We start from the raw sequence: 13,411 nt of genomic DNA, 5'->3' as shown, positions 1-13,411 counted from the left end.
GAGAACACAAAAGACGCCTAAGACCTTCACACCATTTAGACCCCTAACACCCCGAGACATATTAAACCCTTGACCATTTGGACCATTTGAACCTTTTTATATTTCAAATAAATATAATATCACCAATATTACAAATAAATTTGTACCAAAGAAATGTTTGTATTGTGTTTGGTGTAAATCATGACAACACAGCAAATCTGTGACGTCAATCTCTGCAACGACGTGTGGAGAGGCGAGCGTAGCGAGCCGATTCACGCTCGTCACATATATATATATATATATATATATATATATATATATATATATATATATATATATATATATATATATATATATATATATATATATATATATATATATTGTTGTGGTTACCAGATTCGCAAACCACCATTCAGGTCCCTTAGGTGAGGTATCTCGGTAAGTGCATGTGTAGTTAGGCCCAAACCCGTTGTCTAGTGGGAATACATGTCATTTATACGTGCTGCGACTCTTCAGGATAGCCGTTTTTCTTTTACTATCTTTATTTTGGACCAACCGCCATGATTACCATCACAACCACAACATCAACCACCAACCACAACGCCGCTTCACCACAACCGCCATGATCACAACCACAACATCAACCACCGACCACAACCACCGCTTCACCACAACCGCCACGACCTTCACGTCACACCTCGCAACCGTAGCATCGCCACCGTTCTTGCCCCGCTGTGGGTACCGGTGTTGGACTCATGCAGAACGCGCGTCGAACAGCGTGTACAAAATCACGGATTTTGTGCTTCAAAAACGGATCAAAAACGACACACGCCCACTTTTTGCCGTCCAATCGGTGAGCGAGGGGCGAATTGGCCCCGCCCCCAGGGCGATCGATATATGCAAATTTGTGGATCAAAAAGCCTTCACGCCCACTTTTTCTCGGGCCAATGGGGAGCGAGGTGAAACGTCAAAGGGAGGGGGTCAAAGGCGAAGTTACGGGGGGATAAAAGGACGGTGTTCGTCAGTCAGAAAAAGGAGAAGGAGAACGAAAAGGAGAACGAGAACGAGAAGGAGTCGGAACGGAGGGGACGAGTGTGGAAGTCTGGAGCCCGAAGCCTGCAGTAGCTGGAGAAGTTGAAGAGAGTCGAACGAGGAGAGTCCAGGGTGGAGAGTCGAGAGGCGGCAGCGGCGAAGGCAGACGAGGGGGTGCTCGCGACGGTGCCAGGAGCTGCACGCCCGAGGAAGGCCGGCAGCGCGACCTGGCCGAGGTGGAGACGCACACCAGGGATAATAAAGATCCTCTATACCCCGAGCATCAGCAACCCCCCTCCTGTTTCCCCCCGCGCTGAGATAGTGCGACCAAGGGGGCCCCGTTCCCACCCCCTACCAGACACCGTCCACGAGGCCCGCGGGTTGCGGGGCCATCGCCGCTCCGCGTCTCATCACCAGACGGTTAGGCCCGACCCGGTCTCGGCCTCAGGCCCGCCTCATTCTTGAGGATATTCTTTTCCTTGGTTTTGGGTATGTGTTGTCGGCGCCGTCTGTGAAGTAGAATTGTATAAGTGTTGCCGTGTGCTCGGTAGTCGGTATTAGCTCTGCACTGTGTTTTCACTTTTATATTTGCTTTTTGTGTAAATGGAAGTGTTTTCTTTTTTTTGTGTGCTTTTGGTGGAATTGTATTTGTGTGCTTCCCGTGTGCCGCGAATAAATGTGCTTTATTGTTGAACTGTTCTCCCGCTTCGCTTCGTCTTTTCCTCCATTGAATCCCCATCTTGCTTCACGTAAAGGGTTGGTAGTGGGCTGAATACGCCCGATAATTAATCGAACCGTCGAGGTCGACGATAACACCGCTCGGTTATTCTGATAGTACGGAACGGGTCGCTTAAGTGGCCCGTGTCCGAAGTCGACCTGCGGCGAGGTGCGATCGCCCGGTCTACCCTCCGCGTGGGTACTTAGGTAGTTCGAATTTGGCGAGCAACCCTATCCCACGCGGGGGCTGATTGGCTCGATCGCGGTGAGACCGAAAGGTCCACCCGTGACTGGTTCCCGGCGTTAGTCCGAGAGGGTCACGACTGGATTGTCCGTCCGGTGGGCGACGTGCCGCGATTCGAGTTACGTGGCCGTTCGCACGCCGGCGGGCGCGAAAACCGCAACACTGGTGTCAGGTCGTGCGATACAAATTCATCGCCCTCCTCGCGGCACTGGTATTGGAGAACAGGAAAACGGGCTCTCCTGTCTCCGGCTAAATTCACGGGAATCGGTCCAGGGGTGAGAGAAGCGACCCCCGATTCCCTCCAAATTACGAGCGAGTTAAATTAACCCTTCACGAGAAGCAAGATGGCGTCTCAAGGCGAGCGGGAGCCGGGGGTATTAGAAATGTATATGTGTAATAGTGTAGGATCCATGGTCCAGGATGGAATCCCCGAGCAGGAAATGTTGATTGTGCAGGAACACGGACTCGCCCAACTGAACCCAGGGCCCGAGGTGGGTGCGGCAGCGGCCGCGGTGTATGACACTTCCCCCCCCTCTCCACCAAGACCCTTCCCCAACCCCTGCCGAAACGGCTCTCAAGCGCACCCGACATGGCCCAGCTATTCACCATGCTGGCAAAAATGTATGCGGAAATGACAGCGAACATGATCAAGCAAATGAACGAAAAGATGGATACATACACAAATGAAATGAAAAACGAAATGAAAGGCATGAACGAAAAGATGGATACAAATACAAATGAAGTGAAAACGACGATGGATGCGAATACACAGCACATGAGGGAAGAAATGAAAAAGTTCCGGGGTGAGACGCAGAACATGGGCCGATGCCTGCAGGCGGGCATGAAGGCCGTGAGCAGGGAACTTAAAATGGCGACTCCACGTGTCGGAACAAACGAGCTGGAAGGGGGTGCAACGGCTGACAGGCCCGCGGTGGAGGCAGGTAAGGAAAAAGTAATTCGGGAGACAAGAGACGAGGTGAAAGTAATTGCGAGGGAGAGAAAAGAACAATTAATACGGAGAGCAAGGATGAGGTACGCGGAGATCGTGAAAGAGCAAGGAGTGAAAAACAGGGAAGGACGGGAGCGATTTAAAGAGAAAGCAAGGTTGACCTACATAAAGATAAGGGAAAGACGCCAGAAAGAAGCAGAGACCAATAAACACGATGAAGACGGGGTAAGTGACGCGCACACACACACACGGAGGTAGTGGAGGACAATGGGGGTGAGCTGGCGGACTGGGTCGAGACCCAGTGCGAGCACCTGGATGGCCTCCTCCGGGAACGAGGGGAGGGAGTATGCCCCCTTGAGGCAAGTCACGACCAGGTGAGTTCGGTCGTGCTTTGCGAGGTTGAGAGGACGAGTGCTGTGGACAGGTGCTTGGAGAGCTTGGGGGGTATAGAGGCCCCGGAGACCCTTGTGGGGACACGAATCCCCAGTGTGGTTGTCCCTGTGTGTGTGGTGCAAGGTGTGAGTGCGTCCCCGTGTGTGGAAGCGACCCCGTGTGTGATTGGTGTGGTGGCGATGGTGCCGGAGTACGTGCTTCCCAGCACGCCGTGTGTGGATGAGGCACCGTGTGTGGAAGAGGCCGTGGGTGTGAGTGAAACGGCCTGTATGAGTGAGGCACTGCGGGTTAGTTCCCCCGCGTGTGTGGGTGAGGCGCCGTGTGTGGATGAGGCACCGTGTGTGAGTGAGGCCGTGTGTGTGGATGAAACGGCCAGTATGAGTGAGGCACCGCGGGTGAGTGCCCCCGCACGCGTGAGTGAACGGCCGTGTGCAAGGTCGCTGTGTGCAAGGGAGACCGTGTGTGTGAGAGAGCGGTATGTGAGGGAGATGTCGGTTGGCATGCGGGAGCACGCAGCCGCGTCTCCCGGTGTGAGTTTAATGGAGTGGACTGTGTGCGTCGTAACACGCAGGTGTGCGTGGGTCGAATGGCGACGACGGCGACATGACAGGAACGAAAGCCGAGTAGCGGCTGTGGTTGTTTCGAGGACCGTGCCGGGTTCGCCCAGCAGTGAGCACGCGGTTCGTGCTGTGCAACGCACGAGACCACCACGTGCTCGCTTGCGAGAGTGAAGTCCCGGTCCGGAAACGCACGCGGTGGACGGCCGATCCCGCGGACGGACAAAGTTTAGGCAGGATGATGGATTTGGACCGGACGGGTTCTCCACGCGATCGTGTGTGTTAAGCTCCAACGGGCAAAGCACGTGTTCGCGTGGGGAACCCCTCGAGACGTGGGGCTTGTTTTTTTTTATGCGCACGGTGACGTCATGGCTGCACGTGGGGTTGGAATCCGGCAGGAGGGGTATCTCTGCCGGATGGTCCCGTCCAAGGAGGGACGAGGAACACGTGCAGCTGCATGACGTCACGGGCAGGTGCAAAGTGCACGAGCTCTGAGTTGCCGCGCAGGTGCTGCGCATGGAAAGAAAAAAATAAAGGGAAAAGAGCAAGCCTCACTTTCGGGTGTACAGGATTCCTGGGCAAGGGGTGGAAGACCCCCTTGACCCTGGGCACAGGATGAAAACTAGTTAGGGGGAAGGGTTAGCTTAGTTAGACCGACTTCATGGGGCAGGGGTAAGTCCTCATGGAGTCCGTGGAATGGATTAGTTAGAGGGATTGTAGCCAGATTTAGGTTGGGAAATAAAATGGGACATTTGAGGACAGTGACAGACTTGTGGATGTGTAGAGGGGACGTAGCTTAGCTACGTAGTGTTAAAAGGAACGTGCTACTAGTTTAAGGGACGACGTGGGAGCACGAGTTAGTTAGGGGATGTAGATAGAAGGATGGCAGAGTTCAGCGGTGAGTGTGTTGAAGAGTTGTGGGTTGTGAGGTGAGTACGTGTACATGTTGAGTTAGTGAGGCCAGCGGGTCTGTGTGTGTGGAGTGAATGGGGAATGCATGGTGCGATGAGTGATTGGGGGGAGGAGTGACTCCCGCCCAAGGGACCCCGGGGTCAGAGTAAAGTGAGTTCGCTGGGTTAGTCAAATTGAAAAATGGAGGTCGTTTTGCTGTTGGTGGGAAAGTAGGCTCGAGACCCATTTGGAGGGGTGCAGGAGCCCTGTTGACGGGCTTGGGAGCGTGGCTGCGAAAGGTGAGTATCGCTGAGTGGGTACCCCGGGCACCAGGCTAGTCGGCCGCGGTAGGCCATGGGCCCATGGGGGGCCGGGATAGAGTAGTGGGCACGGGTGCGCCTGCTTGGTGCGGGGGCCCGGAGCGCCATTGGCCGCGTGGGCAGTGTTGTGGGCACGGGTGACCCTTGGAAAGGGGCCCGGGAGGCCGGCCTGCCACGTGTGCGTTTCAGGGGAGGTGCCATGGGGGGCACTCCCCGGGGTTAGGGAGCTGGTAGGCTCGGAGGCAGTGTAGTGCCCGGGGGTGCCATAGCGGGAGATTCGGCAGAGGGTCGTGCCTGCCGGAGGGAGCCACGTGTCCCAGCCAGGAGACCGTGTGAGGGCACGGAGAGAAATTGGGGGGCGAGGCCCGAAATTGTGAGGACACCAACACAGGCGACGGGAATCTGGGTTGTTAGAACCAATAGTTTAAGCGAGAGGCGCTTGTTGAAAGCCCCGGGGTAGTTTAACAGTTAAATGGTTAGGGTAGATTAGGAGATGTACCCCTCCGCACCATCCATCCCCTCGCTGTCGTTGTGGGCCGCTGGACCCACTTGGTGTTAAGATCGCCGAACTCTGGGAAGGCCATTCTGAGGCTTGAGTTGGGCCTCGACACAGGACGTTAGCTCTCCCTTATTCCCCTCCGGGAAGGGAACGTAGGGGTTGGGAGTAGGCTAGGTGACAGGATAGGTTAGCCGAACAAGGACGATAAAGGGGGTTAGGGGACGATTTATAGTGGGGGAGTAAAAATAAAAACAACAAAAAAAAAAAAAATTTAAGCTGGGGCTAAATTGGGGTTTGACAAATTAAGGGAGTGGGTATGTACAGTGACAGGCAAAGGCGATAGGTTGGGAGGGAGACTGGTAGGTAGGTCCGAGCCCGCCTTCCAAGTGGCCAGCACCACCGCACTCCCTCCACCAACCTCCATTGAACGGCAAAGGCTGGCCAACTTCATCGGCTGGCCGTGTTTTGCTTCAAGGCGGAGGCCGGCCAACTTCATCGGCAGCTGTGTGCTGCAAGGCCTGTGCCGGCCAGTTCATCTGCAGCTGTGGTACTTTGAGGCCTGTGCCGGCCAGTTCATCTGCCGGCTGTGTTTGCCTGCAGCGGCCTTCTTCTGCGGGCTGTGTTTGCCTGCTTGCCTTTGCCATGCCATGCCCACTGCCCACGTTCACCAGCCCCGTTCAATTTTTGCTTTGCCCCCCCCCCCCCTGTTCATTTCCATGTGCGCCAGGATCTAAAAGCAACAGTTTGCAAGCTGCAAGAACTGCCCTGTTGGCAGCTACAACACGGGCCTGCAGTGGCGGCCCGTGCACCGTGTTTGTGTTCATGCATCCATTTGTTGTGCTCATTGCGTGTGCCACTTGAGCTGGCACGGAGACTGCGTTGTGCAGCCCAAGCACCGTTGTGGTTCACTGAGTTCAGTTCAAAAGGGAAGGCCTTGGACTGCGTGTGAGCAGCCAGCCACGTTCCCTGTCACCTGCATTGTTTGAGCCAGAGACTGCATGCGGGCAGCCTGGCTCCCTGCTAACTGCTTTCTTTTTGCAGAGTCAATGATCCTGGGCCATGGTTTAGTGTAAAATTTGTAAGTTAAGGTAAGATGTACTGTAAATATGAGTGCGCCCCCCGGCATGTATGTCTTAGCGCCGGCAATTTTATTTAAGTCGTCCGTGTGAGTGAGTTTGTTTAGGTAGTTACGCAGCCCTCAGGTTATTTATTTTGGGGACACGAATACCATGAATGTCGCACTCAGGGATCCGTAGGTAAAATGTACTAGGGGAAAACTACACATGATGGCACACGAAAATTTGACGACTCGGGACGAGTCTGTAAAAAGGGAAGGGGGTAGTGTTGTGGTTACCAGATTCGCAAACCACCATTCAGGTCCCTTAGGTGAGGTATCTCGGTAAGTGCATGTGTAGTTAGGCCCAAACCCGTTGTCTAGTGGGAATACATGTCATTTATACGTGCTGCGACTCTTCAGGATAGCCGTTTTTCTTTTACTATCTTTATTTTGGACCAACCGCCATGATTACCATCACAACCACAACATCAACCACCAACCACAACGCCGCTTCACCACAACCGCCATGATCACAACCACAACATCAACCACCGACCACAACCACCGCTTCACCACAACCGCCACGACCTTCACGTCACACCTCGCAACCGTAGCATCGCCACCGTTCTTGCCCCGCTGTGGGTACCGGTGTTGGACTCATGCAGAACGCGCGTCGAACAGCGTGTACAAAATCACGGATTTTGTGCTTCAAAAACGGATCAAAAACGACACACGCCCACTTTTTGCCGTCCAATCGGTGAGCGAGGGGCGAATTGGCCCCGCCCCCAGGGCGATCGATATATGCAAATTTGTGGATCAAAAAGCCTTCACGCCCACTTTTTCTCGGGCCAATGGGGAGCGAGGTGAAAGGTCAAAGGGAGGGGGTCAAAGGCGAAGTTACGGGGGGGATAAAAGGACGGTGTTCGTCAGTCAGAAAAAGGAGAAGGAGAACGAGAACGAGAAGGAGTCGGAACGGAGGGGACGAGTGTGGAAGTCTGGAGCCCGAAGCCTGCAGTAGCTGGAGAAGCTGAAGAGAGTCGAACGAGGAGAGTCCAGGGTGGAGAGTCGAGAGGCGGCAGCGGCGAAGGCAGACGAGGGGGTGCTCGCGACGGTGCCAGGAGCTGCACGCCCGAGGAAGGCCGGCAGCGCGACCTGGCCGAGGTGGAGACGCACACCAGGGATAATAAAGATCCTCTATACCCCGAGCATCAGCAACCCCCTCCTGTTTCCCCCCGCGCTGAGATAGTGCGACCAAGGGGGCCCCGTTCCCACCCCCTACCAGACACCGTCCACGAGGCCCGCGGGTTGCGGGGCCATCGCCGCTCCGCGTCTCATCACCAGACGGGTAGGCCCGACCCGGTCTCGGCCTCAGGCCCGCCTCATTCTTGAGGATATTCTTTTCCTTGGTTTTGGGTATGTGTTGTCGGCGCCGTCTGTGAAGTAGAATTGTATAAGTGTTGCCGTGTGCTCGGTAGTCGGTATTAGCTCTGCACTGTGTTTTCACTTTTATATTTGCTTTTTGTGTAAATGGAAGTGTGTTTTCTTTTTTTTGTGTGCTTTTGGTGGAATTGTATTTGTGTGCTTCCCGTGTGCCGCGAATAAATGTGCTTTATTGTTGAACTGTTTCTCCGCTTCGCTTCGTCTTTTCCTCCATTGAATCCCCATCTTGCTTCACGTAAAGGGTTGGTAGTGGGCTGAATACGCCCGATAATTAATCGAACCGTCGAGGTCGACGATAACACCGCTCGGTTATTCTGATAGTACGGAACGGGTCGCTTAAGTGGCCCGTGTCCGAAGTCGACCTGCGGCGAGGTGCGATCGCCCGGTCTACCCTCCGCGTGGGTACTTAGGTAGTTCGAATTTGGCGAGCAACCCTATCCCACGCGGGGGCTGATTGGCTCGATCGCGGTGAGACCGAAAGGTCCACCCGTGACTGGTTCCCGGCGTTAGTCCGAGAGGGTCATGACTGGATTGTCCGTCCGGTGGGCGACGTGCCGCGATTCGAGTTACGTGGCCGTTCGCACGCTGGCGGGCGCGAAAACCGCAACAATATATATATATATATATATATATATATATATATATATATATATATATATATATATATATATATATATATATATATATATATATATATATATATACACATCAGATAGATGCAGATAGTAACAACATTTAGATACATCGCAGATACCGAATATATACATCAGATAGATGTAGATAGTAACAACAAATAGATACATCACAGCAAAATACTAAATATATATATCAGATAGATGCAGATAGTAACAACAAATAGATACATCACAGATAAATACTAAATTGAAACATCAGATAGATGCAGATTCGAATATAACAAACAGATACATCACAGATAAATACCAAATAGATACATCACAAAAAGATACATCAGATAGTAGCAACAAATAGATACATCACAGATACCGAATATATACATCAGATAGATGCAGATAGTAACATTGGAAACTAGAACGGCACTCAGTGGAGCACACACCTCCGCCAGGCTGAACAGTTTACATTTTGTATCCCACTGATAGACTGGATCTGCAAATGCACCTGAACCAATACCGAATCGATTTGTTCTTGTCTCCTACCCAACTCATCCAGCAAATTTGGTCATAATCCATCTCTAACTTTTTGAAATAGCATGCTTTTCAGTACAGGATATGGTTTTTGGCCCCATCTCTCAATGGTGAAGATTCACTTTAAAAATCTCATATACGGATCTGGATCCGGATCGTTACCAAATTTGAAACAATTCTTCCTTGTCACACACCCAACCTGTCCACAAAGTTTTGTCTGAATCTGTCTACAACTTTTTGAGATATTCTGCTGACAGACAAACAGAAAATACTGATAATAAGGCGAGACTAGAATGACTACCCAACAGAGGTGAAAACATAACCTCCGTCCACCTTTGGTGGTGGAGGTAAATATGTACATCACAGATAGATAGATACATCACAGATTCCTTCACAGATAGATACCAAATAGATACATCACAGATAAATAGACATCAGATAGATGCAGAGAGTTACATCGGAAAATCTTTCACCAAATTAGCTTTGTGATAACTTCAGCCAAAGCGAAGCCAAAAGCATTTTTTTTATTTTCCAACTCGAATCCAGAAACTGCAGTGTATCTTGGCCAGGCTGAGACACACCGTTCCATTCACGGATCGCGAAGACCGGCTGCACAAGCAATAAGGCACAAGGGGAAAGGAAACGGCCTTCGTGCTATCTCCTCGTCTCGCATCCTAGGAGAGTTGGCGCTATCCATTAAATGTGTGCTCAAGTCCAACGCAAACAGAATCGAACCACCAGGATGTGTTTAGGGCCAAAATGAGATTGCGTGCGAGAGATCTGCTGCCATTTCAAGTTTCCTGCCAAGGGGTCATGGGGTCTGCCTGGGCAGATGTTTTGAAACCTGTGGGAAAACGAAGGAAATGGCCGTCTTCCGACTCCTCGATCCTCTCGTCAAAATGTGTGGTGCTTAATTTGTGAACATCACCAGGCTTGTTTGTCTGTTTCCCCTCTCTGCTTCATTAGTGACGAAGCCATTCGATTCACCTACAATAAACAGGTTGGTCAAATGAGAAGGAACATACTCTCTGGTCTGCTTTGTTTCAAATACTCCTGTGTTTGAAGCTGAACTTCCTTAACTCCCTCTTCTCTCTCAGGGGAGTGGTGGGTGTGAATCTGGGGGGGGGGGTTGGGGGGAGCTATGCAGTCTACATTTCTCATTTGTTTTGCTGCAAGAATGAAGCAAAATCATCAACCAGTGACCATTCAAGCACACAGCACGAAGACAGCCTCCTTTAGAAGCTTCTTTGCATCCCATGGACAGCAGTTAAATCACAAGGCAACATTTGGAATTTGATTCCGTTTTCATTTTCGTTTGCAAGTGTCATTGCAAAATGCAAAGCATCATACAGGCTCAGACAAACAATCTATGAATCCGACATATTGTCGAAGCCTTGCCCAGGCAGGCAAGAAACTAGCCCCTAAGCTTTTGGGCACTATGGCTGTTGCTAAGACATTGCATCGTGAATCACCTGTGATTGAATATTCCTTCGTTCATTTACGAGATGTAAGCACCGGTCATCTAGGCACACGACCTTCTTGTGGGGTCGGCCACGTGAGCACCCACTTTCCCAAGCAATCCTCTCTGTGCATCTACCACCACTTCTCTCATGTCCCTCTGCACCACATCATTCCACCGAAAGTTTGATCTGCCCCATCTCCTGACTATCAAACACTTATCTCCCCATAGCTGCAGGAATGGCCGCACAGTCTATAAATGCAGCGTTTTGCTATCTACATGCGCAGCAATGCACTTTGACCATAACAACCATGAGATTTTCCCAAAGATGACTTCCTCACGCCGAACTGCTCTGGATGGTAAACAACCCTCACTGCAGACTTTTGACAAGGGGGCTGCGTTTGTAAATGGACACGGGTTTCTCATACAACACACGTCGCACGATGGAGCACTCTGTCACGGGGTCAGAATCTTTGAATGACTTATGATGGAACAAACAAACTTGTGCCGATTTTGGGAATGCGGTCTTGTACATTTTTTGGGGGAATGCACTGCATAAAGTGCTTCAAGCTGAGCTTTCAGCTTTGAGAGGTGGGAATTAATTTCCATCGAGTTGGTTCGGATATCTATCCCCGGCACGACAGGGACTCTGGGCACATCCAATCGCCATCGATTACAGATTCGATTACCTGGAACTCTCGCTGGCTTGTGGGACCTTGTTGTCGCTTGGACGTCACGCGACCAATTGGGCTCAATCGATCCGCCGGACGGAGGTGTTGTGTGAATTTGGCTTCATTGCAATGGCAGGTGAATTGACATTATATCCAGATACTGGAAGTCTCAAAAAAAAAAAAACTGAAAAAGACCTCGTATACAATTACAGTTAAATGATTCAATAGGATTATCATGCGTAGCAACAGAAATAAATTTGGTTTGTCTTAAAGAAATCAACCAAAGCAAGTGTGGCTGCCTGTCCCGCAGGAAGTTGAATGGAGTTTGTCCCTCTTTCTGTCAAACAGGCCCTCTCGCCACTCTTTCCAGACCGAGTACAACCTCCATCCATAGTTATGCTTTCTTAACATGACTTTTTCAAACAACTTCCCCCAGGGCACAAGCTTATTAAAGGATCCCTTAAGGTGAGACCAACAAGCGACCATTCAAGTCTCGGGAGAAATGGCGGAGTGTCGGGCCCCAAAGCTGCATTCCTTTACGACATTGTGGTGGTGATTGGGCGCACACTGCCACAAACACATCCATTCTTTGTGTCGCCGATGTCTGCACCGGATCGCAACTTGTAACATCACGAGGAAGTAGATATAAGCTCGCCTGTGGGACTGCTTCAAACAATGGCACACTGTGCCATGAAAAATAAAATCTGCCTTTCTGACCGTTGTGGCAATTTCCGTATTTGGTTCACGTACAGCACGATAGCGCCGTCAGAATGGTTACAATGATTGTATTTCCATTTCATTCACATCAAATACTCTAACCTGTTGAGTGCAGCAAAGGTGGCCCAAATCTGTGGCCTCCGTTTCATTGCTGACTCTCTTCCGATCGAGCTGCCTCACTCGCATCCTCGTCAGCTTGTCCAGGATGCATCCATTCTTCCGGTAACTTCGTCCTGGTTAAACTCATTCAATCCAGGTGTATTGCACTCCTCGTCACTTTCATTCCTCTTTCTTCCATTTGTGGAATCTCTTTCCTGTTGCTGTTCAACCCTACCCTTCCTTCCTGGGCTTCAAGCAGGTGGTGCAACACCATCTCATGCCATCCCAATACATACCCACAGTCTTTTCTACCACCATTAATCCCACACAAACCAGCAGTCTGACTTTCAGGTTACTGTGGTGGTGTTGTTGTCTATCTATCTATCTATCTATCTATCTATCTGTCTCTCTGTCTGTCTGTCTCTCTGTCTGTCTGTCTCTCTGTCTGTCTGTCTCTCTGTCTGTCTGTCTCTCTGTCTGTCTGTCTCTGTGTCTGTCTGTCTCTGTGTCTGTCTGTCTCTGTGTCTGTCTGTCTCTGTGTCTGTCTGTCTCTGTGTCTGTCTGTCTCTGTGTCTGTCTGTCTCTGTGTCTGTCTGTCTCTGTGTCTGTCTGTCTCTGTGTCTGTCTGTCTCTGTGTCTGTCTCTGTGTCTGTCTGTCTCTGTGTCTGTCTCTGTGTCTGTCTCTGTCTCTGTGTCTGTCTCTGTGTCTGTCTCTGTGTCTGTCTCTGTGTCTGTCTCTGTGTCTGTCTCTGTCTCTGTGTCTGTCTCTGTCTCTGTGTCTGTCTCTGTCTCTGTGTCTGTCTCTGTCTCTGTGTCTGTCTCTGTGTCTGTCTCTGTCTCTGTCTCTGTCTCTGTCTCTGTCTCTGTCTCTGTGTCTGTCTCTGTGTCTGTCTCTGTGTCTGTCTCTGTGTCTGTCTCTGTCTCTCTCTCTGTCTCTCTCTCTGTCTCTCTCTCTGTCTCTCTCTCTGTCTCTCTCTCTGTCTCTCTCTCTGTCTCTCTCTCTGTCTCTCTCTCTCTCTCTCTCTCTGTCTCTCTCTCTCTTTCTCTCTCTCTCTCTGTCTCTCTCTCTGTCTCTCTCTCTGTCTCTCTCTCTGTCTCTCTCTCTGTCTCTCTCTCTGTCTCTCTCTCTGTCTCTCTCTCTCTCTCTCTCCACAACCCAAGGTGGACGATGGTTACGTATTCACCCCAGTTTGTTTGTTTGTTTGTTTGTTTGTCTGTTTGTGA

General features: G+C 51.0%; 1 protein-coding gene across 4 annotated transcripts in view; it reads right to left on the bottom strand.

The window, feature by feature from the left end:
• LOC147014600 (E3 ubiquitin-protein ligase SH3RF1-like) overlaps nt 1–13,411 on the bottom strand; it is a 171,888-nt gene that overhangs the window by 9,607 nt on the left and 148,870 nt on the right. The gene's annotated exons all lie outside the window — the stretch shown is intronic.

This window comes from Eptatretus burgeri, chromosome 13 (genome assembly GCF_056783735.1).
Source record: "Eptatretus burgeri isolate ZD-2024b chromosome 13, Ebu_testis_v1, whole genome shotgun sequence".
NCBI lineage: Eukaryota > Metazoa > Chordata > Myxini > Myxiniformes > Myxinidae > Eptatretus > Eptatretus burgeri.
The sequence above is the reverse complement of the archived record's forward strand: the minus strand, read 5'-3'. Positions and strand labels throughout refer to the sequence as shown.